The sequence below is a fragment of the Delphinapterus leucas genome, chromosome 6 (assembly GCF_059928025.1).
Source record: "Delphinapterus leucas isolate spDelLeu-1000000601 "Yukka" chromosome 6, BTC_Dleu_Yukka2, whole genome shotgun sequence".
Lineage (NCBI taxonomy): Eukaryota > Metazoa > Chordata > Mammalia > Artiodactyla > Monodontidae > Delphinapterus > Delphinapterus leucas.
Window position 1 is genome coordinate 22,359,889 of NC_143134.1, and position 12,186 is coordinate 22,372,074.

Below are 12,186 nucleotides of genomic sequence, written 5' to 3' on the forward strand. Positions count from 1 at the left end.
TCAAAAAGGATCTTGCTGTGATTTATGTCATAGAGTGGTCTGCCTATGTTTTCCTCTAAGAGTTTGATAGTTTCTGGCCTTACATTTAGGTCTTTAATCCATTTTGAGCCTACTTTTGTGTATGGTGTTAGGGAGTGATCTAATCTCATACTTTTACATGTATCTGTCCAGTTATCCCAGCACCACTTATTGAAGAGGCTGTCCTTTCTCCACTGTACATTCCTGCCTCCTTTATCAAAGATAAGGTGACCATATGTGTGTGGGTTTATCTCTGGGCTTTCTATCCTGTTCCATTGATCTATCTTTCTGTTTTTGTGCCAGTACCATACTGTCTTGATTACTGTAGCTTTGTAGTATAGTCTGAAGTCAGGGAGTCTGATTCCTCCAGCTCTGTTTTTTGTTCTCAAGATTGCTTTGGCTATTCGGGGTCTTTTGTGTTTCCATACAAATTGTGAAATTTTTTGTTCTAGTTCTGTGAAAAATGCCAGTGGTAGTTTGATAGGGATTGCATTGAATCTGTAGATTGCTTTGGGTAGTAGAGTCATTTTCACAATGTTGATTCTTCCAATCCAAGAACATGGTATATCTCTCCATCTCTTTGTATCATCTTTAATTTCTTTCATCAGTGTCTTATAATTTTCTGCATACAGGTCTTTTGTCTCCTTAGGTAGGTTTATTCCTAGGTGTTTTATTCTTTTAGTTGCAGTGGTAAATGGGAGTGTTTTCTTGATTTCACTTTCAGATTTTTCATCATTAGTGTATAGGAATGCCAGAGATTTCTGTGCATTAATTTTGTATCCTGCTACTTTACCAAATTCATTGATTAGCTCTCGTAGTTTTCTGGTAGCATCTTTAGGATTCTCTATGTATAGTATCATGTCATCTGCAAACAGTGACAGCTTTACTTCTTCTTTTCTGATTTGGATTCCTTTTATTTCCTTTTCTTCTCTAATTGCTGTGGCTAAAACTTCCAAAACTATGTTGAATAAGAGTGGTGAGAGTGGGCAACCTTGTCTTGTTCCTGATCTTAGTGGAAATGCTTTCAGTTTTTCACCATTGAGGACGATGTTGGCTGTGGGTTTGTCGTATATGGCCTTTATTATGTTGAGGAAAGTTCCCTCTATGTGGCTACGTTTTATATCCTCCCTTCCCTTCCCCCTTCTGGTTTTGCAAAGAGTAGGCCTGAGATTATAGACCCAGCTCTATACTAACCCTATTTTTCTCAGATGTATAAGGCTGTTACTTACAAAGCCTTCATTAATAGTCACCTTCTGTATCTTGGGAAATTCTTGTGTAAAACCACAAAATCTTCTAGTAGATACTGTATAACTGCTATAAGGTTACGGTTTCTGTCTTAATTTAGGGTTATTCACACATTTCACCTATTGGCAACTCAGTTCTGTGGCAAGAGCTCTGTGCCAATAGCAAAAGCTTTGACATTGATAGAGATCACAGTTTTGCAATAAATAATGCTGTTCTTTCTTTTCTACCTGTACCACTTTCCAGACCTGAGGCCAGCACTTTAGAACATTACTGAAAACCAGAAAGCGGAGGGGAAAAAAAGGGGGTGTGTGAAACAGCCAAAATAGATGCCATAAAGTTTGTGTGTTCTTTTATCTTAGGGAATCCTCTTAGTGTGAGCACCGCACACTGATTATTTTACAAACAATTCCAAGAAGTTAACTTCTACAGCCATTAGCAGGAAAGAGGGTGTTGCTGTAGACAGATCCTGATAAGTGTGCCATGTGGCAACCTTTAGAAAGAGCAACGTTGGGAAAACTGAAACTAGATACTCTGTGTTCTGTTTAAGAAGGCAGAAAAGTACGTAAAACATTCTAGAAATTTTTCTACTCCAAATCATTACAATGTAAAAATGTAAAAGAGATGAAAACTCTCAGCCAGCTGAGAAAACTCATTCCCAGAAAGTAGCTAAGTTTAACTGTAGTTAAATATTTATTGTCAGTAAATCTTAAGTCAAGTCCCTGGAGTGTCCTGGTTAATGGAACATCGGTGAGTAAAAAACAAGAGCCCTTTGCCTAGAACCCCCTGAACCAAGCTAAAAGATTCCCAGAACCTTTTTCTATACTTCCAGACTTTGGGGAATTACCTAATTTTGCAATAAAACCTGCCACTCTTCCCAAACACAGTGCTATGTATTTAAGTTGGGGGGTGGGACAGGGAGGGTATATTTAAAGAATATAAGGGTATATTCTTAACTTTTTAAGAATTTTTGAACTTCCAGCAATCCTTGACGAATAACTGGTTTCTTTTCTTTTTATTTTTTGAGTGGCATATTATTGTTTTACTGTTAATTTGACACATCTGAACCAAAGCATTCACAATACTTGATATACTTTGAAGAGAATCATACACTATAGTCTTAGACATAACCACAGGACAAGCAGAACAATTAAAACTACATAAGGTCTTAAAATATATCCACAGTGTGTATTATTTCAATAATCATTCATTTACAAATTAGACTACATACCATTCATTTTATTTTTCTTTTTCTTTCATTGTTTTATTCAAGCAGGATTCATTCAAGGAAAGGCAACTTAGTTTTTGTGTGAGCTTTATTTTTTGCACTACATTCGTTAATATAAAAGTTATGAATTAAACGTTTTCTTATCTCCTGCATCCAGGAGTAAATCCAGGAAATTCTCAGGTGGTAATCCAAAACAACAGGTCCTATTCTTAAAAAGAGTCAAAGTGAAAAGGGATCAAATAGCCAGTCTGTGTGTGGTCTTAAAGAACATCTAATAGAATTTCAGGATTTCTAATAGTGACAGTATTGCATTTCTACGAGATTAGTCAGAATTTAAAACAACATTGCGTACAAAATTATTCTTGAAGCTCTAAATGCCTTTTAAATGACTAAAATGAAAAATTTAAGTTGTTGCCTCACAGTACCAAACTTTTAAATCAAAACTAGTTAAAGTTCAGTGCTATTGTGACTTCTCATTTACAAGGTAACTAGTGGGTAAATTAACAAATGGCATAAAAATTAAGACTTACATCATTTTTTTTAAAGGAGAAAATGTATGATAACCAGGGAATACAGAAAATTCAATGTATTTTACAATAAAATAACCTTTAAATCTCTATCCCTGTACAACAGGGTTTGGGTCATCTTTAGTGAACTTGCATGTTTTCATACAGTTTATTCTGAGCACTTGAATTGTTTTAGATATACAGCTTTTTATTGAAAGAATATTACATTTGTATACCAGGATAAGATTTAGTACATTGAGATGTTTTAAAAATATTTATAGGGCTTCCCTGGTGGCACAGTGGTTGAGAGTCCGCCTGCCGATGCAGGGGACGCGGGTTCATGCCCTGGTCGGGGAAGATCCTACATGCCGCGGAGCGGCTGGGCCTGTGAGCCATGCGCTGAGCCTGCGCGTCCGGAGCCTGTGGTCCGCAATGGGAGAGGCCACGACAGTGAGGAGCCCATGTGCCGCAAAAAAATAAAAAATATGTAAAACAATATTTAAAGTAGTTTAGGAAAACATACATAATACAAGCTAAAAGGAAATTCATGCAAACAATAAAAACCAGATTCAGGATTAAAGGTGGATTTACCATGAAGCCTATGAAGCTTAAGTTCAGGCCTCTCACTTAGACAGAACCCTTTCAAGGTCCTGTACTTGTATTTGATTTCATTATTGTGTACTTGTTTTCTTAAAGAGGTTCTCCTCTCCCAAATTGTATTGGCCTCAGGCCTATCCCTAAAGGAGGATATAGAAGGGGATGGGAAGGAAGGGGGAAGAGGGGGAGAAGAGGAAAGGGCTAAGGAGGGGAGGGGTGAGGAGGGAAGGGGAAGAGAGGGGAAAACAAAGAGTCTCTCCTAAAAGATGCTGGCTCCCCAGTGCCTGCTCCGGCATCACTGTCCAGCTCTTGGGCACTTGTGCCTGAAGGCATGTTTACTATAAGCCAGAGGGTGAGACAGCTCTTGGATTTGACTTGATTAACCGTCCAGGGCCTTGCACAGCTCCAGACTTGGAGGACATGGAACAAAAGCCACCTGACAGGGAGGAGTTCCCAAGAGGGCTGCCAGCTGCTCCGCTTCACCCTTAGTCCATTCTTCCACCCCTGGTGCATAATGTAACACCGACACAGAGCTTGCAAAACACAGTGCGTGGCCAGAAGTTCTCCAGGCCAGAGGCTGAGTGCTTTGCGGTTGTATCCAGGAGGATGGTTTGAGACCCAGGGCACCCTGCAGCCACAATTCTGCTCCAGTCCTTTAAGCTTCCAGACTAAATCTCGCTTCTTTTACTCAAAGTGTACACGATTTTTTAAAAAACAAACCAACTTGAACAAAATAAATAAATGACAGTTATTTCAACAACAGCAACAGAAATATACAGAAACATACACTATGAACATCTTTCCATGTTCTTTTACAGCACTTTTTAAAAATTTTATTGAAGTATAGTTAATTTACAATGTTGTATTAATTTCTGCTCTACAGCAAAGTGATTCAGTTATACATATATATATACATTCTTTTTCATATTATTTCCCATTATGACTTATCATAGTATATTGAATATAGTTCCCTGTGCTATACAATAGGACCTTGTTGTTTATCCATCCTAAATATAATAGTTTGCATCTGCTAATCCCAAACTCCCACTCCATCCCTCCCCCAGCCGCCTCCCCCTTGACCACCACAAGTTTGTTGTCTACGCCTGTGTGTTTCTGTTTCATAGATAAATTCATTTGTGTTGTATTTTAGATTCTGCAGATAACTGATATCATATGATATTTGTCTTTCTCTTTCTGACTTACTTCACTTAGTATGATAATCTCTAGGTCCATCCATGTTGCTGCGAATGGCATTATTTCATATAGTATTCCTTTGTGTATATATGTACCACATCTTCATTATCCATTCATCTGTCGTTGGACATTTAGGCTGTTCCCATATCTTGGCTATTGTGAATAGTGCCGCTATGAACATAAGGGTGCATGTATCTTTTTGAATTATAGTTTTGTCAGGATATATGCCCAGGACTGGGATTGCTGGATCATAGGGCAACTCTAGTTTCAGTTTTTTGAGGAACCTCCATACCATTCTCCATAGTGGCTGCACCAATTTACATTCCCACCAACAGTGTAGGAAGGTTCCCTTTTCTCCACACCCTCTCCAGCACTTATTGTCTTCTACAACATTTTTAATGGCTACATAGGACATATCAATATTGATTAAATGGTCACTATTGGACCATTAGACATTTAGATTGGTTCTAGTTTCTGCTCAATACAAACATTCCTACAGCTGACCCTTAGCATACAGCCCTATTGATTTCTTTAGAAAAAAATTCTTCTAAGTGGACTTCCTTTGTCAAAGAGGACTGAATATTTTCAAGGTTTCTGAGATATATTGCCAAGTATGCTGCCCAAAAGGTTGCATCAATTCACACACATCAGTATATGAGAATGTCTTGTTTCCTAAACTGAAGTCAATGCTAAATGTTTACATTAAACAAAAGTATGTTGTCCAATGGATAGACAAAAAAAATAAATAGCATCTCATAGCTTTAATTTGCCATCAGTTCAAGATTCAATTGCCACATGTTCATTGGACACTTGTGTTTCTTCTGAGTTGATTTATATTCTTATGCTTTGCTCTGTCCTCCATTGAGACAATGCTCCTAATCTTATTGATTAGTAAGAGCTTTTTATATATTATGACATTAACTTTTATTCATGTATGTTGTTAATACTTTCCTTTTTGTTTTGCTATTTGCCTATATGGTTTATTGTGGTTTTGAGGCACAGACATTTTAAAATTAAATGTATCAATATTTTTTATTTCAGATACTTTCTTAGGTGTTTTTTATTTTTAAGAGTCTTTACCCCAAAGAATATATAAATGTTCACCTATACTTTTCCCCAGTACTTCCATGGTTTTGTTATTTTTTATTATTTTTTTATTGAAGTATAGTTGATTTACAATGTTTCAGGTGTCTTCCATGGTTTTATTTATGAAATTTGGGGTGACCTTCTTCTTTTCCAAAGAGTTAATCATTTCATGAAAGTCACCTTTTTTCTTACAGATTTTAAATGGGGCTTTCATTATATATTGATTTGAGTCTCTTTCTGGACTTTTCAGTTTTAATCGATGAGTGTCATTTTCCCAGCATTATGTCAATTATTGTAATTATGGTGTATGCAATTCTAGTTTTATGGAAAGTCCTTATTATTTCTTTCTTTTCTTTTTCTTTTTTTTTTTCAAGATTAGTTTGGTTGTACTTGCATGTGTATTCCTCCGGAATCATTCTGGCAATTCTACTTTCTTTTCCTTTACTCGTAATATTATGAGCATTAATGATTTTTCTTAAACCCAAACATGGTCTTGACCAAAAAATGTGGTTGGAGAAGAGAGAAAAAGTACAAAGAAACACTCACCAGGCTAGGTAAGATATTATAGATTTTTTACTCTAATCATTTCCAAATAACCAGACCTTAAATTCCTCCAATATGATCCAAAGACCTACCACCCATGGAATAAATGAAAATGTTCCGTGTAAAAGGAGAGATAGAGAGAATAAAAGGACATATAGGTAGAAGTAAAAGAAAGCAGTATTTGAAATTAAGAGGAACACAAAGACACATGAAATCAAAATGCTGAAAGGAGCCTACAAAAATGACCCATGGCTTTCATTTTTTTACTTTCATTCATTCTTCATTTTTATAAACAAAACTCTAAATGTTTTTAAAAAGCCACTGAAATTTTGTAGTCTATCCTCTAATCTAATTTATGATGTATAGGACCTACATTTCAGAGAGTTACAAAATAACAGAATCTTAGAGCTCCTTTCCTGCCTAATGCAGGAGTCCCCATGTAGCACTTCTCCTAGGAGTGGCTGTCCAGCCTCTGCTTGGCTACTGTCTGACTAGGCCTTGACTCACTACCTCCCTGAGCCCTTCCCATGTTTAAATAGCCTAATTATTAGAAGGCTCTGGCTGCTATAAAGTCAAAATCTGTCTCCCAGCATATCCCTCCCCCACCCTTTGCCCTGGTTCTGCTTTTTTGAGCCAACACTGGCCTTCACTGCTTTGGAGCTGGTTCTCCTGTCCCCTTCAGTTTTATCTTCCACAGACTTGTCATTCCTGAACAGTCCTTTTGGGACATAGTTCTTGATCTCTCCTCTGGAAGTATTATAAAATAGCCAACATTTCTCTTAAAGGTAAAATGCAGAAGTTAACATAATTCTCCAGGTTGCATCTGACCAGTGCAGTAAGTTGGGAGAACCTCATTCCTTACTTGGCATTTTTTAAAAATGAATGCACCTCAGGTTACATTCAGGTTTGAGATAACAGACTCAAGCTACAGCTATTTGGCCTTGTCATCAGGAAATAGTTTTGGTCCTTTTCACGTAAGCAAGAGAACAGATCTCACCGGTAAAAATGAAATCCTAGGGCTTCCCTGGTGGCGCAGTGGTTGAGAGTCCGCCTGCCGATGCAGGGGACACGGGTTCGTGCCCCGGTCCGGGAAGATCCCACATGCCGCGGAGTAGCTGGGCCCATGAGCCGTGGCCACTGAACCTGCGCGTCCGGCGCCTGTGCTCCACAACGGGAGAGGCCCGCGTACTGCAAAAAAAAAAAAAACTCCTAGCAGACTGGTGAAATTTGGGAGGAGTCTTTAAAGCCAAGAATAAGGGGGGGAGGGAAGGCCTTTCCATGTAAAAACTGGAAGAATCCAGGTAGTGGAATTATGGGTGCCACGAAAACTTCTGTGCCCAGGAAAAGTGAGTGCCTGCCCATCGGTGAAGAAACCCCAGGCTGCATCACTTTGGGGGGTGCCTTGTTCCAGGCATAGGTCTCTGCCCCGGTAGACAGCTTTTGAAAAATTGAGCTTTTGCCCCCTTTCAGTCTTGCTTTTTAGGATTGGTTGGGAGCAGTGACAGCTTAAATTTCTGTCTTGTCTATTCCAACGTGTGTGCCCGTCTGTGAAAAGATGGAAATTAACTCAGGAACGCAGGACCCCAATTGCTCTGCGCCTAGTACCCTTGGGCTCTGCCTCCAACGGGCCCTCCTGGCAGCTCCTCTAATCCACAGAGAGCCTGACTCCTGGCATGCCCTCCTCCCGGCTCACCTTTCCCTTTCCCTCCCCTACGGAGCAGTGCTGTCAGCACCCCCAGGCCAACTGCGCAGGCGTGGGCAGGAGACTGCGGTGACCCAGCTCTTGAGCTGTGGTCATATGCCACAACAGCGGGGGCAGATCAGGAAAACTGGGGGCCTCACTAGCCGCGTCTGATCAGCCCTCTCCTGCTGCCTCCAGACCGGAAAATTCAGGCATATTCACAGATCGGCCCTGCTTGAAATCCACGAGGAGGCCTAATTACAGAGCTCCGGATCTCAGTTTTCTGTTTTGCCCTAAATCCTGGCGTGGTCCATAGTGAGTTAATTCGGAAACTAAACACTCTCTTTCAAGGGAGGGAGAAGGCAGGACGAGGGAGTGGGGGAGGGTGGAACCTCATTGAGCTTTCATTGGTAGAAGATGAGCATGTGATCCTAAGAGACCTAGGATCTTCCGGAGCACACAGATGTTTCTTCCACTAGTTCATTGTCCGTAGGCCCGGCCCACCTCACCTTTTGGGGGGCTTTGTTCTCTATTAATCTATCTCTTATAATGTAAAATCCATTTTGGAGTAGATTACGTACATACCATACACTGCTAGCCCTCCTGGCAAATTAAGTCACTGAAAAAATACACAGCAGCCAGATTTGTCAGAAAGTTTGCCACCATATAAGGATAAGAGATGGTGTTGAAAGAGAGGTGCTTTCTTGCTTTGGTTCAGCCAGCTGAAAAGTTAAATCTCCCTTTGCAAAATGTAGAGTCCTGACCCCTTGTACAGTCCTGAGTCCTAGGGCACTCAGCTGGGAAGGATGGGAGTGAGGAAAAAGAGAGCTCTCCAGGCTGCGGGCTCAGCTGTCCCTCCCTCAGGAACTCTAAGCCCTGGGCAGGGGGACACAACCCACACCCTCCTCCCTTACCCCCTTAGCTTCTGCTAAGGTTTGAGACATTTGCTGAATGCTTACCTTGTGTGGTTAACATTTCCTTTGTGTATCTTTTCTCCCAAACTCAGCCATATCCCTCACAGCTCATCCCTGTGCTCAAGATGAAGATATAGTTCTTGAATGAATGAACAAACCTCTAACTCTCATTCCATACATTCTCACTGAAGAGCTGGACCCTTTGGGGATGTTTCTGCAAACTGATCAATACTGGGGGAAAGAAAGAAAGAAAGAGAGAAAGAAAGAAAGACTTTACACTGTGGGTTGGAATATCCCCTCAAATATCATTCATGAACTATCTAATGACTTGAGATGTTTTAAAAATGTTTCAGCATGGCAAATTTCCGGCAAATACAAGAGAAGAGAGAGCCCCCATAGATCCACCAGTCAAACCACTCAGCTTCAACAAATTCAACTCACAGCTGATTTTGCATTACTTACACCCCACCTGTTCATTATGCACCCCCCACCCTGCCCCCAACCAGCGTTATTTCGAAGCAAACAAAACACATCACGTCATTTTATTCCTAAATATAGAGTGTCCCTTAAAAGATAACATCTCGTTTTGAATAATCACTTCTGTGCTGTTATCCAAGTGCTCTGATCTTTGAGGCAGAGCCTGAAGGCTGATGAGCTCCCTTAAGGTATGCTGGGTCAGGTACCTATTACCATCACGTGGGACTCCATGGGTGCACTAAAATCATGGTTCATACCTACCCTACCACTACCCCCCATTTCCCAGTTGCCCACGCTCAGGGGGACTGGCTTCTTAAGAGAGGGTTACATGCAGAGACTTGGAAGCCAGACTGGCTTAGAATCCCAGCTCCACCACTTCCTAGTTCTGTGACCTTGGGCAAGACACTCAACCTCTCTGTGCCTCAATTTCCTCATCTAAAAGCCAAGTTAATTAAGCTCATACAACTCAACAACAAAGAAACAAACAACCCAATTGAAAAATGGGCAGAAGGCCTAAATAGACATTTCTCCAAAGACATACAGAGGGCCAACAGGCACATGAAAAGATACTCAACATCTCTAATTATTAGAGATTTTTGATATTGAAAAATAAAACTATAATGAGGGACCACCCCACACTGGTCAGAATGGCCATCATGAAAAAATACGAATAACAAACGCTAGGGAGAGTGTGGAGAAAAAGGAATCTTCCTACATTGTTGGTGGGAATGTAAATTTATGCAGCCACCATGGAGAACAGTATGGAGTTTCCACAAAAACCTAAAAATAGAGTTGCCATATGATCCAACAACCCCACTCCTGGGCATATATCCAGACAAAACTATAATTCAAAAAGATACATGAACCTCTATGTTCGTAGCAGCACTGTTAACAATAGCCAGGACGTGGAAACAGCCTAAATGTCCATCGACAATGAGTGAATAAAGAGGTGGCACATATATACAATGGAATACTACTCAGCCATAAAAAGAATGAAATAATCCCATTTGCAGCAACATGGATGGACCTAGAGATTATCGTACTAAGTAAAGTAAGTCAGAAAGAGAAAGACAAATACCATATGATATCACTTATATGTGGAATCTAAAATATGACACAAATGAACTTATCTGTGAAACAGAAACAGACTCACAGACATAGAGAACAAACTTGTGGTTGCCGGGGGGTGGGGGTGGGGGTGGGGGAGGGATGGAGTGGGAGTTTGGGATTAGCAGATGCAAACTATTATATATAGGATGGATAAACAACAAGGTCCTATTGTATAGCACGGGGAACTATATTCAATAGTTGTTTATCCTGTGATAAACCAGAGTGGAAAAGAATATCTATATCTGTATATATCTGAATCACTTTGCTGTACAGCAGAAATTAACACAGCATTGTAAACCAACTATACTTCAGTAAAATAAATTTAAAAATTAAATGTAGGTCAATTAATAGTACTCACCTCACAGGGTTGTTTTAAGAATTAAACACGTTAAAAGTAATGTGAAGCTCTTGGAACAGTACCTGGCACACGGGAAGTACCATGTTAAGTGTCTGATTTTATGATTATTCTTTGCTTAATACATGCACCATTTCCACCAACACCACCTACTCCCTGAATTAACTGACAAACAATAACCCTTCACAGATGTGCAGCAATGTACATATTTCTCAAAGTAATTTCAGACATGTTATCAGGCACGATCTCCCCATAATCTATGAGGGTGCCAGGCCTGGGGTATTCAGAGGTGTTAATACAGAACTGGGGGAAATATTTAGCTACAATTAGCCCTGTTATTGATGGGGAAAAATTGGAACCAAACCAAAGGACTAACAATAGAGATTGGTTAAATAAAACATAGCACATCTGTATGTTCTGTCATCATAAATGAGGCAAAAGAACATATAATAATATAAAAATTATTCATGCTGGATAATAAAGGGAAAAAGGAAAAGTTGCCCCAAAGTATGGAAAGTATGAATACTGTGCGTTATTTTTCCTTTTGGTATATCATGCTTATTAAAAAGACCAGAAAGACAACATCAAAACATTACTGTTTGTCATTTCTCAAGGGAGCAACAAAAAGTCATTTTCCTTCTTTGTGTTTGAATTTTCTGAATGTTCCATAATGAACATGTATGACTTGTTCATTATGGAAAGGTTGTTGTTTAAAAACAGGATCCATAATTGCATAGGCAGGGTGATTCAGTTATATAAAAAAGATAGATGAAAACAGCAAGATATTAATGGCAGAATTGTGGGTGATTTTTTTCTTTAAATATTTCAGGTTCTTCCAATTTTTCTGCTCTGAGAGCAGTAAGTTGTTTTGGAGAAGATGGTTCAGATGGGGAAACTGAGGCACGGGAGGCAGACGGGAAGGGTCTTGGGCTCCACGTCCACCTCCGCCTGCCCTGCCCAGACCAGAGCAGGTGTGCTCAGTTCTCCCCAGCGATGCCTACTTTTGGGTTCATTCCTGACCCCTGACTTAGAGCTCGAGGATGTAAATGACTGTCGCATAATAACAGGGTGCAGCCCCAGAGTCTTTCCTCTTGTTCTTGACCAAAGAGCAGCAAGAAGAAACCACAGGAGGAGAGAAGAAATGGGCTGTAGGGCCCTGCGTGTGCTGGGGTGACGCGGGGGAGGCTTGGCACTCCAGAGGCGTCATCTCCACCAGCTGCAGGGGCGGGGAGCCA

General features: G+C 40.2%; 1 long non-coding RNA gene across 1 annotated transcript; it reads right to left on the reverse strand.

Moving 5' to 3' along the window:
* Positions 1-1,577: 1,577 nt before the first annotated feature.
* Positions 1,578-10,688, reverse strand: LOC111185431 (uncharacterized). The gene is made up of 3 exons (XR_002647541.3): positions 9,055-10,688; positions 7,412-7,602; positions 1,578-3,414 (listed from the first exon to the last, which is right to left on the reverse strand). It is a non-coding gene; the product is annotated as an uncharacterized LOC111185431 (long non-coding RNA).
* Between the last annotated feature and the right edge of the window lie 1,498 nt (positions 10,689-12,186).